Below are 15059 nucleotides of genomic sequence, written 5' to 3'. Positions count from 1 at the left end.
ATTTCAACTGTTGTAAGCATACTTTACAACTAACATATTCCTATGACCTCTAAATAAAGTAAGTCTTTAGTAAGAAGTAATGAACTTGAATATTAACAGGATTCTGATCAAAAGATATGGAAATATATTTAAATTAAAATTATGTTGACATTATGTTAATGTAAAATGGTAACTCTCATCTAGTTTGAGGCTGTTTTAATCAGTATATTAAAATGCATTTTAACATTTCACTACTCTAAATCCATGTAAATATGAGAAATTCTGAACTTTGATACTCTTTTAAATAATTTTAATACATAAAAATTTAAAAATAACTTGTGATTTTTTTTTTTTTTGTCAATTGTAGTACCTGGAGCAAGGATTCACTGAATGTAATGTATGTGTTTTAATGTTACATATTAATGTATTTTTATAAATTTTGTCTATAATGCATCATCCTGACCTATCCCTGCCCAAGATATGTCTTAACTTTCCAGTGGGCTGACCTTTCTATCTACGTGGTAACTTTACTCCACCTCCTACCTCCTTCCTTCATTTCAGTCATCAATCATTAATAGCCATCAGTTAAAGAATTCATAGTCTGTTTTGGGAAGTGGACAGCTGGGCAAATAAAATACTGCCAGTTCCAAAGAACTTACCCATCCCATGGCTTCCTTCTCTGAACTGACCACCACTTGTATGAATGGTGGGCATGGCCCCTGAAACCAGGTTTTAGTAACTATCCATTACTGTACAATCCTGAGGACAAGTGCTTCCCAATGTCCCAAAAGACATCCTTAAGCGTTTTATTAGTACTGCATAAATAGACTCTTGATTTTATTTTCAGGTTATTATTTTGTGGTAATTTTGACTGCAAAATCAAAAAAAATCAAATTATATCATAGTATTCACATATCCAACAGCTGTGTTAAGTCAACTGCTTTCTATTTCCAAAACAAAATTTGGTCTTTGAATCATTTTTTAACACAATATATTTCCCCCAAGCACTGACTTGGCATTTACCTTCAGTATTATTTCTCCTATTTATCAATTTAACTCAAATTTTAGAGAATCCTAGTTTTTCTGACATGGAGATTTCTTTTCTAATGGAGACTATATTCTTTCTCAGATAGTCTTTCTTCCTAAAAGACTGTTAAAAATACTATAAGAAAATATAATCCCCAATTGCTGCCGTATTTACTGACAAGACCTGCTATTAGAATTAAGATAGGAGAGAGTTTAGGTTTCAGGCAGGGCATTTAACTACTAGTGAATCTGAACCCAAGATTCTTCACCAGTAGAAATGATACTTACCTTACTACTTTGCTGTGAGGAATAAACCAGGTTACATGTATAACTGTACCTATGCAGTGCCCAACTTATATTAGAATCTCAATAAATGAAAATAGCTTATCTTCTACTTGTGTGAGTTTGCTTCTAATTTGTAAATTATTGGAACATTTATTAAAGGAATTATTTTCTGTGCCCTCTTGGACACATTAGTTGACCTTATTGTCCTCTGTTCTTACTTAGTAAGAAACTGAATCAAATAATATTCTCAGTATCCTTCTATCTCAAAAACTCCTTTTTGAATAGGGATATAAAGAAGACTCACATTAGAGAAGAAATGTAACTAATATTCTAGAATAAGAAAGTTCTGGATTTGAATGTAAAATTTATCACTATGAAGCTTTGGATCAGTCGTTAATTTCACTAAGCACCAAGTGTTCTCCTTAATGAAATACAGGTAAATAATATTATATATCTTATAAGTTTCCCTTGAATATTAAATGGCTTACTGTTAGCAGTTGAGGGCTTTTCAATTAATAATAATTATTATAATATGCTAATACTATAGTCATTATCATTAACCATTACCATATCCTTATTGTTATATCAGTATCTCAATTTTAGAATAGAGGCTTGAAAATAATTAAGTTTATTGTAAGTTTAGTAAAATGATTGTCTAAAGAATATGTATATTCAAAATCTTAGGAACTGTGAGCCATTAAGGAAACACATGTTCCCTCATATTTAATTCAGGGCAATATTTATCTAAAAACATTTTTAAAATTTTTATGTATTCTAAAAGAAGTTATTGAAAATCTGAAATTTTCCATACATTGGAGCAACAGTGGGGAGGGGGGAAAGCAAACAAACAACTGCTCACAAAGAGCTTATAGTCTAGTGTTAGGATTGGGTGATATAATCTATATCAGTTAGATTTTGCCAAGTAACAAACCACTCCAAAATTAGTGTTTTAAGACAATAAATTATTATTTCTCATCGATTCTGTGGGTTCAGCCAGGAAATTCTTCTCGTCTGTACTGGTTCAGCTTGTGGGGGATGATCTAAAACTCACATGTCTAGAATTTGTATGGAGGTATAGGGGCAATGAGGATGACTTGAACAAGGGTCTTATTTTTTAAATATATATAACATACTTTCCTTAGGCCTCCTCCACATACTACTGGGTGTAGGATTCCATAAACAGCAAGACAGAGTGAGTCCCATGTGCCAAAAAACTGTTAAGTCTCCACTTATATCATGTTTACAGTTGTCTAACTGAATAAGCAAAGGACCTGGGCAAACTCTGAACTACCATGGGGGTAGAGTACTCAATCTACTATATAATCGGTTGACATGAGATTCAAAACCGGGGAAACTCAGGACAAGGAAAATGAGCTTAGACTCTATGAGCACATGGTCCACCTAAGCCCCATGGTCTGAGGTTGTATGAAAAAAAACAAAAAACAAAACCCGGCTGCCTCCTAAGGGACCTTAGCAATAAAGAATCATCAAGGAAGAGGTTTTAGTTGGGGCAAGAAAGGGAGCAAAATTTTATAAATTGATGAACAAGAAAAAGTTGAAGGAGTAGGGAATTTTGATAAGGAGTGACAAAGGATTCTCTGAGGATAATGAGAACAAATGAAGAGATTAAAAGCCACGTGATACAGAGTGATAGAGTTCAGGATTTATTTGGAGATCAATATAAGAGGAATAAATGTATATAATAAAACTTTTTCACTTAGAGTTACCTTGCTGAGAAGTCATCAAAATGAGATATTATGTTTGCCATAATTGATTCTACCAGATAAAATTATTAAAGGACCAGACAAAAAGTCATTTCAAATTTGTCAGGCTCTTAGTGGACCTAAATGAAGACTTTTCATGACCCTTAACAAATGCTGAAACTACTGTGTGTCACCCTTGAACAGTCTTTTCCATCTTGAGTGCTACTTTTTACTCCTTCATAAGCACAGCTACCATAGACTCTCCACCATTCTAGAACTTCAAAGTGTACATATTATCCCCTCAGTGAACTATTGAGTGTATTTCTTTATTCAAGTATATGTTCACTTGACTGATAAGTAAAAACAGCTTTGTCTTTTTTTTTGAGAGTCTTGTTTATTTTTTTGATAAGAGCCTTATAAGATGGTCACAGATCCAGTGCTCCTGGTCACTTGCTGAGTGTTCCTGGTGGGGGTGGGAAGGGCATCTTTTCAGAGCCTGCAGATTTCCACTGAGGATGTATGAAGGTCAGAAGGGAAAGTTGAGAGCATTCAGACCCCTAAGCCTCATGCCTATCATCCAGAGCACAAAGAAAACTTTTTTCTAGAAGATGTCTTTTATAGTGCTCACCTTGGCAGCACATATGCTAAAATTGGAATGATACAGAGTTTAGTGTGGCCTCTGCACAAGGATGACATGCAAATTCGCGAAGGTGTCTTTTACAAAATATATGCTTCTTGGTACCAACAAAATGTTGTATAGAGTTAGACGTTTTATGTATATAGGCAAAGAACAAATCCCCCTGATTTATTTATCCCTACCTTTAGACCTGTATGTCTAAACATTCTTATTTTATCTTCATAGTCAAATATAGCTTAGTCATCTATGAATCTATCTAAAATAATGCATTTTTACATGCATGAACTATTATTTATTGCTCCATATAAATAGATGATTTTCAATTGAACAGTTCTAATGTTATTTTTAATTAATTCTCTAGAAGTGCCCCTGATTTTAGCAGACTAAAATTTTGAGAATAAGTTCATGCCTACCTATCCATAAACTTCGTGATTTTAAAAGTCTTTATCTGACTCCTCAGCCCTTATCTTTCCAGTTAAAGGAATCCTCATTTGTAGTCTGTCATTATCCAGAAGGTTCCCCATACCCTTGATCAACAGTGGAAAGGTTAAGCTTCACTTTCTAAATCAGGACCTGAAGGAACTTGATAAGAGACAGCTAGAGTCAGGGATCATTAATCACTATCATGCTAGAAAAATTGAGAAAAGTATCAAGAAATACAGCATTGTAATTTGAGACTTTTCTTCCTTTCAAAATTTGAACAATATAGGTTAAGAGAATTATGTTTTAAAATTGAGTTACTAAATCTTGTGATAAAAATATGTATTTGAAATGATATAGTCTTTCAAAATAGCACAGATTTTGTATGATGTCTTACTGGTAAACTTGAGGTTATATTATTTCTCTTCAGGTATGATAGACTCGCACAAAGACTTGAAAATCTGGAATTTTCTTATATCCCTCCTTGCCTCTCCATATCCCTTTATATCACTCCCTATCTCCATTGCCCAGCTGCCAAAAAGCCAACTATTAAATTATATCTAATGTCTGCATGATATTTTTCATACCTGTTTAAGATCTGAGGGGAAAAAACTTTTACAAATTCACTTGCATAATATGTTGTTTGAAGTAAATGATGGGTTATAACGTGCCTGCAACCAGACTGGCACGAGATTGTGGTTGGGGAAAGAGAGGAAAGGAAGGGGTATGTGCATATGCATATGTATATGTTTATGTTAGAGAAAGAGCAAAAGTGGGAGCAAAAGATAGTAAGGGTTTTCAAAGGATATAGCACCTCTGTTGGATACACGGTGTTGGAGAATTTAAACAATTAGGAGATGGTGCATGGAAGATTGCTGACGCTATGGGTGTGGTGAGGCGCATTCAAGGAAAGTGTGTGGCATGAGACTAGGAAATAATCAGGAACAATTTTTGTTCACAAATATCAAAACAAGAAGTTTTAAGTACTGAGAGCTTGATCTGAACCCATAGGCAGAAAACTGCTGTCTGGTCACTAATATATATGAATTTAAAAACAAAGATTTTCTTCAGGTTTCAAAGATAGTTATGAAAAACAAGGGGAAAGCAAATGTTAAACATAGTTATTGAACATTCCCTACATGCCTTGAAGCATTTAAATCATATCCTATTGGTTCAAAATGAACATAAAACCTAAAATGGATCATTGGAATAGAAGCAAATATTGCGAAGCATATTCCGGATCCTTTCCATAAGTAAGCTGAAGGAAGAGTAGATGTTCATTTGCAAAGAGGTGGTGATGCTCTTTGATTCTTGATCAATTATCAAAACGTCTCTTTAATAAAATCTCGTACACGTATAAGCAAATGCACAAAGTGGCTAGCAACATGTAGTTGATTTATATATTTAATATATATGGATTTTATGGATATGTATTTGATACACAGGATTACATTAGTTTCAGGTGCACAACATGGTAATTTGACAAGTTTATACGTCTTTATACCATGAAGGTAGCTGCCATCGGTCACCTATTGGCTGTGTTTCCTAAATTGAATAATTTATTCATCCCGTAATTGGAAGCCTGTATCTTCCACTCCCCTTCACCTATCTTGCCCACTCACCAGCCCTTTGGCAGTAAAAAGTTCTCTGTAGTTCTGGGTCTGTTACTAGTTTTTGGTCTGTTTATTCATTTCTTTTGTTTTTCAGATCCCACATACAAGTGAAATCATATGGTATTTGTCTTTTTCAGTTTGACTTATTTCATTTAGCATAATACCCTTTGATCTGAACACTTGTTGGAAAGGGCAAGATCTCATAGTTGGGATATTTTTATGGCTGAGCAATATTCCACTGTGTGTGTGTGTGTATAGATATATATCACATCTTCTTTATCCATTCATCTATGGGTGGACATTTATGTTGCTTCCATATCTTGGAAATAATGCTACAATAAACATGGAGGCGCATTTATCTTTTTTGAATTAGTGTTTTCATATTCTTTGGATAAATAGTAGAATTGCTGGATCATATGGTGATTCTTTTTTTACTTTTTTGAGGAATGTCCATATAGTTTTCCATAGAGGCTGTACCAGTTTGCATTCCCACCAACAGTGTAGGAGGGTTCCCTTTCCCTACATCCTTGCCAACACTTATCACTTCTTATCTTTTTGCTACTAGCCGTTTTGACCAGTATGAGGTCTCTCATTGTAGTTTTGATTTGCATTTTCCTGATGATTAATGATGTTGAGCATCTTTTTATGTGGCTGTTGACTGTCTTTATGTCTTAGGGATAATGTCTATTCTGGTCTGCCCATTTAAAAAATTAGATCATTTGTTTTGTTGGGTTTATATGTGTGTATGTGAGTGTTGAGTTTTTGGATATTAGCCCTTTATTAGCTATATCACTTACAAATATCTTTCCCCATTCACTAGGTTGCTTTTTGTTATATTGATGGTTTCATGAAAGGGTTTTTTATTTTAGTGTAGTCCCAATAGTTTGATTTTACTTTTGTTTCTCTTGCCCGAGGAGGTATATCTAGAAAAATGTTTCTATGGCCAGTGTCAAAGAAATTAATGATTAAGTTTCCTTCTAGGGTTTTTATGGTTTCAGTTCTCATCATTAGGGCTTTAATCCATTTTGAGCTTATTCTTGTGTATAGTACAAGAAAGTGGTCCAGTTTTATTGTTTTTCCAACACCTTTTGAAGAGATGTTTTCCCCCATTGCATATTCTTGCCTCCTTTGTCTTAGATTAATTGATCATATAAGCATGGGTTTACATCTGGGCTCTCTATTCTGTTCCATTGAACTGTTTGTCTATTTTTTTGTGCCAGTATCATGCTATTTTGATTACTACAGCGTTGTAGTATAGCTTGAAATCTAGAATTGTGATTTATTTTTCGTCTTCAAAATTCCTTTGGCATAATGGGTTCTTTTGTGGTTTCATACAAATTTTAGGATTATTTATTCTAGTTCTGTGAAAAATACCGTTGGTATTTTGAAAGGGGCTGCATTAATTGCTCTGGGTAGTATGGACATTTTACCAATATTTCGTCTCCCAAAACGTGAGTGTGGAATATCTTTCTATTTGTCTGTCATCTTTAATTTATTTCATGAGTGTTTTTATAGTTTTCAGAGTACAGGTCTTTCACCTCCATACGTTTAATCCTGGGTATTTTACTATTTTTGGTGTAATTACAAATGGGATTGCTTTCTCAATTTCTCTTTCTGTTGCTTCCTTATTAGTGCATAGAAATGCAATGAATTTCTGTTCTTTGTTTTTGTATCCTACAACCTTGCTGAATTCTTTTATCAGTTCTAGTAGTTTTTGTTGGTCTTTAAGATTTTCTGTATATAGTATTATGTCATCTCCAAACAGTCAAAGTTTTACCTTTTTCTAATTTTGATGGCTTTTATTTCTTTTTTTTTGAGTGATTACTGTGACTACTATTTCCAGTAATAGGTTGATAAAAGTGGTGGGAGTGGACATCCTTGTGTTGTTCCTGAATTTAGGGGGGAAAACTCTAAATTTTTACTTTTGAGTATAATATTAACTATGTGTTTTGCAAAAATGGCTTTTATTATATAGAGGTATGTTCTCTCTGAACCTACTTTGTTGAAGGATTTTATCATGCTATTGGACTTTTTAGTTATGATATTGAACTTTGCCAAGTGCATTTTCTGCATCTATTGAAATGATCATATATTGTTATCTTTTATTGGTGTGATCTGTCACATTGATTTGTAAATATCGAACCACTCTTGCATCCTGGTAATTAATTCCACCTCATTGTGGTGAATTTTTTTTAACATATTGTTGCATTTAGTTTGCTAATATTTTGCTGAGGATTCTGTATTCATCAGAGATACTGGCCTGTAGGTCTCTTTTTTTATATAGTGATTTTTGTAAGTTTTTGGTATCCAGGTAATGCATTCCTTATCAAATGAATTTGGAAATTTTCATTCCTCTTTTATTTTTTGGAAGAGTTTGAGAAGAACAAGTATTAACTCTTCTTTAAAGGTTGGTAGAAATTCCTGTGTGGAACTTTCTGATCCTGGACTTTTGTGTATTGTGACTTTTTAAAAAAATTACTGCTTTACTTTTATTGCTCATGATCAATCTGTTCAAATTTAATGTTTCTTCCTGATTCAGTTTTCAGAGGTTATGTATTTCTAGGAAGTTATCAATTTTTCTAGTTTATCCCATTTGTTGGCATATGATTTTTCATAATATTCTTTTATAATCCTTTGTATTTCTGTGGTGTCATCTGTTTTTTTGAAATTTTTCTTTCTTCTTGAGGTGAGCCTGTATTGCCGTAAAAGTCCCTCTTAGAACTATTTTGCTGCATCCCAAAGATTTCAGACCACTGTGTTTTCATATTCGTTTGTATTATAGTTTTTTAATTTCCTCCTTGATTTCTTGGTTGACCCATTCATTGCTTAGTAGCATGTTATTCAGCTTGCAAGTATTTGTCCTTTTTACATTTTTTTTTAAAATGGTTGATTTAAAGTTTCATAGTGTTATGATCAGAAAAGATACATGGAATGAATTTGATCTTTTTGAATTTCTTGAGACCTCTTTTCTGGCCTAATATGTGATCTTCTAGAGGATATTCCATGTGCTCTTAAAAAGAATCTGTATTCTGCTGTTTTACAATGGAATATTCTGAATGTATCTGTTAAAATCATCTGGTCCAATATGTCATTCATTTTTCCTTATTGATTTTCTGTTCAGATGATCTGTCAATGTAAGTTGGTTGTTAAAGTACTCTGCTATTATTGTTTTACTATTGAGTACTTCCTTTATATTTGTTATTAACTTTAAGTATTTGAATGCTCCCATATTGGGTGTATAAATATCTACAATTGTTATATCTTTTTGTTGGATTGTCCCCTTAATTATTGTATCATTCTTTCTTTGTCTTTACCCTGGCTTTCTCTTCCCATCCATCTACGTGATCAATACTTCTCTATCCCTTCACTTTCAATCTGCATCTTGTGTTTGGTTCTGAATTGAGTCTCTTATAGGCAGCATATAGATGGTTCTTGTTTTTTTATCCATTCTGTCATCCTATGTCTTTTTACTGGTGCATTTAGAACAATTACTTTGAACGTAACTATTGATAGGGTATGTCTTGCATTCTGTTACCTGTTTTATGATTTTTGTAGTTTCTATCCATTCCTTCTCTTGCTTTCTTCTCTCATGATTAGTTGTTCTCTTCAGTGATTCTTTATATCTTTTTTTCTCTTTCTCCTTTTTTCCACATATCTATCACTGGTTTTTGATTTGTGGTTTTCATGTGGTGTGTATGTAACATCTTCTTATATAGGAGTTTATATTAACTTGCTGTTTGCTTAAGTTTGAATCCATTCTTTACTTCTCTCCCCTCATTCACATTTTAGCTATAGTTAGTATATGGTGTCCTACTTTACATCCTTCAATTTTGTGAGTCCCTTAACTGATTTTTATAGCACACATTTTTTTTTTTTTTACTGTTTTTGTGCTTCCTACTTTCCGTACTCTTGCTTATGGTCTTTCCTTTCTACTCAGATTTCCCCTTTAACATTTCTTATATGGCTGGTTTAGAGCCCTTTAACTTTTATTGTCAGAAACTTTATCTCTCCTTCTATTCTGATTGATAACCTCGTTGGATAGAGTATTCTGGACTTCAGCTTTTTTCCCTTCAGCACTGTCAATACATAATGCCACTTTCTTCTGGATGGTAAAGTTTCTGCTAAAAAAAAAAAATCAGCTGATAGACTTATGGAGTTTCTCTTGTATGTAACTGCTTTCTTCTCTCTTGCTGCTTTTAAAATTTTGTGCCACTACTTTCTGTCATCTTAATTACTATGTGTCTTGGTGTGGGCCTCCTTGGGTTGATTTTTATTAGCAATCTCTGTGCCTCCTGGATTTAGATTTTTATTTCCTTACCCTGATTAGGGGAGTTTTCAGCTATTTCTTCAGATAAATGTTCTGCCCCTTTTTCTTTATCTTTACCTTCTGGGATCTCTATAATGCTAATGTTATTATGTTTGATGGTGTCACTGAGGTCTCTAATTGTACTCTCATTTTGCTTACTTTTTTTTTTTCTTCCCACTTAATCAGATTGATTATTTTTTGTTTGTCCTCCAGGTTGTGGATTTGTTCTTCTGCTTTGTCTACTATTTATTCTATCTAGTGTGTTTTTAGTTTCATTTATTGTGTTCTTCATCTCTGATTGGTTCTTTTTAATCTCATTGTTATGGGTCTCACTGATATCCTCCAATCTTTTCTCTAATTCAGTGGGCATCTTAATCATTACTTTGAATTTTCTATCAAGCATATTACTTAATTTTACATAGGTCTCTTGTTGTGATTTTGTACTGTTCTTTCATTTGGGACATATTCCTCTGTTTCCTCATTTTGCCTAACTCTATTTCTGTGTGTTAAGAAAGATATCTATGTCTCCTGCATTTAAGAGTAATGGCCTTATGAAGAAGAGGTCCAGCAGTTCCATGCTGTGTAGTTCCCCTGTTCACTGGAAGCTGGTGCTTCAGGTATGTCTCTTATGTGTCGTCTGTGTGCTCTGCTGTTGTGGCTGGACATTTTTTCCTTTAGTCATCTGTTGCCTCTCTTTTCCTGCCGTGGGCAGTGCTTGCTTCTTATGGTGTTATTGGACTAGTCTGAGGCCACTTTAGGCTAGAATTGAATCAGACCAGGTGTTTGGCAGAGATGCATGAGCAGCAAACTGTCAGGCACTTTCCCTGTGGTATCTCCTACAAAGCTTTCATTGATGGGCCAGGACCTGTAGTCTATTTGTTTTCTTTTCTTTTTAAATATATTTTATTTATTCATGAAACACACACACACACACACACACACACACACACACACACAGAAAAAGAGAGGCAGAGACACAAGCAGAGGGAGAAGCAGGCTCCATGCAGGAGCCCAACGTGGGACTCAATCCTGGGACTACAGGATCATGCTCTGAGCTGAAGGCAGATGCTCAACTGCTGAGCCACCAAGGTGTCCCTAGTTTCCTTCAGCCTTTGCTGGGGCTGTAGTCTGACTGGTATGTGTGATTATCTTTCCTTCCCTCTGGGGCAATGGTCACTTTGTAGTGGTACTGGCCACTGTACCTCCATGGATTGCACACTGCCATGCTAGGAGCACTGCCCTGGATGGGTTCTGGCCAAGAGTATGGGAGAGGGTGGATATACACCATTTGAGAGGCTGGACAGCTGAACTAGCAAGCTTTGCATGCCTGTCCTGTGCAGGAAGGGCCTTGTTGCCCTGGGACTGAGATGGGCTGTCTGGAGGGGTGGATCCCTGGAAGTTGGGGCACAGTTCTGGTGCTAGCAAGCTTTGTGTGGCCCAGTCCTCAGTGGGAGTTGCCCTGTAGCACCTGGACTCAGGTGAGCTATTCCAGAGGGGTAGATTGGCAGAAGCACATGCAGGGAGTTGGAGCAGTGTGCTAGCAACCTAGGTAGGCACCTTTCAAATGGCTGCTTGGATGCTGTACCTCTGAGACTCTTTGTTGTGCTGTCTCTTTACGGCAAGGACTCAGTTTCCCCTTACCCTCCCAGCTCCCCCAGAGCTGAGCTTGCTGATTTTTAGAAATTCCGTGTTTTAAGTCCTGCTGGCTGTAAGAATTCATGAAATTCAGTCCCTTATATAAGAAGCCAAATGTTATGAGGAATTGTCTTCCCCATGTGGTCTCCCTGGTGTAGGTGTCTATTTCTCCCCATTTGCCCTGCCAATGATGTCACTCCTCTCAGTGCACAGTTCCACAGTTTTGCTTAGTTCCTGGCCCTGTCTCTACCCTTCCCACCTTCTTCCATGTGACCTCTTTACATTTTACATTTAGTTGTGGAGTTTATTCTGCCAATTTTGGTGTAATTTTCTTGGTAATTTACACTGATGAAAGTGTTATCTAGTTGCATCCATATGAGGAGGTGAGCCTAGGGTGCTACTACCCTGACATCTTCCCTGGATGTCCCCGATCCTATGATTTAATCCTTAGTTTTGTTGATATATTAGATCATGTCAATTGATTTGAAAATATTGAAACATTTATGCATCCATGGAGTAGATCCTACTTGATCATATTAAATGACTCTTCAAATATCATTAAATGTGGTTTGCTAATATTTTGTTGAGGATTTTTGCATCTATGTATGTGAAGAATATTGGCCTGTAGTTTTTCCTTTTTGTAGTGCCTTTGTCTGGTTTTGGTTTCAGGATAATGCTGGTGTAAAGATAAATATTAAACATGTTAGGGTGGTTATCTGTGGGGGAGTAGCAGGGCAGTGAGGCTCAGAGAAAAAAGACTAGAAATACTGTGTATAAAAGAAAACAAAACAAGAGAGATGATCTTAATGTGTACAAAATATGTAATATACTGCAAATAAAGGGATATGATGAACTCAGCATGCTCTTTAGGATCAACCAAGGGGTTAATTTTAAACAGTTGACTGTGTGTTAATAAATCATGAAAATTACAAAATTCTATTTTTAAAAGTATTGTTTCTAAGGGATTTAATGAAAAGATATTATATTTTCTAATGCTATCATTTGAACATGCTTTGTTTTGAATATGTTATTGATCTTTCTCAAGATAAAAAAAATGCATGCAGGAAAAAAGTTTGAAAGGTTTAAATCATAGTCCATTTAAATGAATGGATATTTGATTTTATTAAGTGTAATTCCCAACAAAGAATAAAAAAATGAATGACCCTTAGATACATGTTAAAATTTGAGTTAGAACTAAATGAACAACATAAACAAAAATGTAATAACACTCCATTCAAAAGCCAAATGAAAAACTTTAACACCTGTGTAATTTTTATTGGACTTATCAGAGTATATGATCTCTCTCTCTCTCTTTCTTTTTTTATAAAGCAATGAAGTTCATGCACATTCACTTAGGGCTGCAATCAATATTTATTGTTAATGCTCCTATTTTGTTTCTAAAACTTCCAAGTATTCACCATAATGAGATTTTAAGTAACTGCCTAAGGCAATACAGATTTTGTCATAAATAAGAAATTAGCTACAGCAAAAGAGCAGCATATTAACATGCATTGGGCAACTGTTCCAGTTTTTCTTAGCCTGAACAGTGTATTAATCTCTGCCGTTATCACACATTTTGCAGGCAACTTGTGAGGGTTGTGTCTTCTCTCTCTCTCTGGTAAATGAATCTTCATATTTTAAAATAGTTATTTTTACTTTTTCCCCCATCGAAGCCATCCTAATGGAGTCTCTATAGTAGAATATACTTTACTAAAGCTCTAAATAACTATTTTCCAGTATAAGTACCAGTACTAGCTTTTCAGAATTTTTGCAAAGCACAATTTCAAGATAGTAAAGATAAACTGGTAATCTTATTGGCTGGTTCCTTGTTTTATTTTTCTTCTTCACTCAAGTAGTTTAAAGTGAAAGATGTAAGAGAGTAGTTTATTGATATAGCCTCTAAATTCATAGTTTTTCATCTCGTTGAACTCCCATTTGCTAGTTTTTTTCTATTTTTTGCTAATAGAAATATTTTCTCAAGATTTCTTATGACTCTGCCATATTTGAAGTTTTCAAACTTTATTTTTGTTCAAGGCACACAGTCCTCTTCTGGTACTCAAGGCCTTATATAATCAAATCCCTATTGCAGTAACATAGTGTTAAATGGAACTTTCTCTGTGGTTTCAAAGACTCCTATAGTGATCCCAGAAGCCAAGGAGGAGTGTAGATGCAGTTCAGCTAAGCAGGACAAGTAAACAAATTGCACTGATTTTGTAATCCTCTCACAGTTCATGCCAAAGCTATGTGAGGGGAGGCTGTGTCTCATGGAAACAAGAAGTTCAGTAGTAGGTACATTTTCTCTCTCCTCCCTCTGAGTACTCCTCCCACCCTAAGCAATCTGAGAATTGCTTAAGAGAACACAAATGGAAAGTTCAATATGTGTCTACTGGATTTGAAGAGTAATGGTACCAGGAAAGTACATACCCCATACACCTAAAGACCAGAGACTATTTGGAGTGGAGAGAGAGAGAGGCACTGTGGTGTTAAGCTTCACACCCACCCATTGGAGGCAGAGTGTGTTACTCATGTTCTATAGTTGAACCCCCAGGAAGACACCCATGTTTAGATGATGTTGAAAGAAAAGCACCAGGCTCAGGGGAGACAGCCTTGTGGAGGAGATTCTACTGAAATCCAGGGGCTAAGGGGGTAAAATATTTATGTGCATTACACATATTTATGGGAAAGAATTTGTGCACTGAGTTAAAAATTCAAGTTTTGAAATTTAAAAATTACCTTTGTGTAGTTTCTCCTACTCGGGCCAGTATCATTTTTCTCTCTGAGACCGTGATTGCCATGGAATATGTCGGGGGTGAAATTTATGGAAAATAAATGGTACAAGAAAGTATGAGAGACAATCGTCATACCTGACTCATCTGTGGAATTTAAGAGACAAAACAGAAGATCATAGAGGAAGAGAAGGAAAAAATAAAACAAGATGAAACCAGAGAGTCGAACATTTCATAAGAGACTCTTAATAATAGGAAACAGGTTTACTGGAGGGGAGAAGGGTAGGGATTGGGGTAACTGGGTGATGGGCATTAAGGAAGGCATGGTATGTAATGATTATTGGGTATATATAAGACTGATGAATCACTGACCTCTACCTCTGAAACTAATAATACACTATATGGCAATTAATTGAATTTAAATAAAATGCAATTTTTATGGTACGTGTGGGTGGCTCAGTGGTTGAGCGCATCTGCCTTTGGCTCAGGGCATGATCCTGGGGTACCAGGATGGAGTCCTGCATCAGGCTCCCTGCATGGAGCCTGCTTCTCCCTCTGCCTGTGTCTCTACCTCTCTCCCTCTGTGTCTCTAATGAATAAATAAATAAAATCTTAAAAAATAATAATAAAATACAATTTCTAAAAAGGGAGAGAAAATTAGCATTGGTGAATATCTTAAAATTCTGTCAGATTGTGGCAGAGACTTAACTGTCTTCCTTGACTATGTTT

General features: G+C 35.2%; 1 non-coding gene across 1 annotated transcript; it reads left to right on the top strand.

Annotated features, from left to right (window-relative positions):
- Positions 1-3613: 3613 nt before the first annotated feature.
- On the top strand, positions 3614-3723 carry LOC121499183. The gene has a single exon (XR_005990029.1). It is a non-coding gene; the product is annotated as a U6 spliceosomal RNA (small nuclear RNA).
- Positions 3724-15059: the final 11336 nt, after the last annotated feature.

The sequence above is a fragment of the Vulpes lagopus genome, chromosome 9 (genome assembly GCF_018345385.1).
Source record: "Vulpes lagopus strain Blue_001 chromosome 9, ASM1834538v1, whole genome shotgun sequence".
NCBI lineage: Eukaryota > Metazoa > Chordata > Mammalia > Carnivora > Canidae > Vulpes > Vulpes lagopus.
The sequence above is the reverse complement of the archived record's forward strand: the minus strand, read 5'-3'. Positions and strand labels throughout refer to the sequence as shown.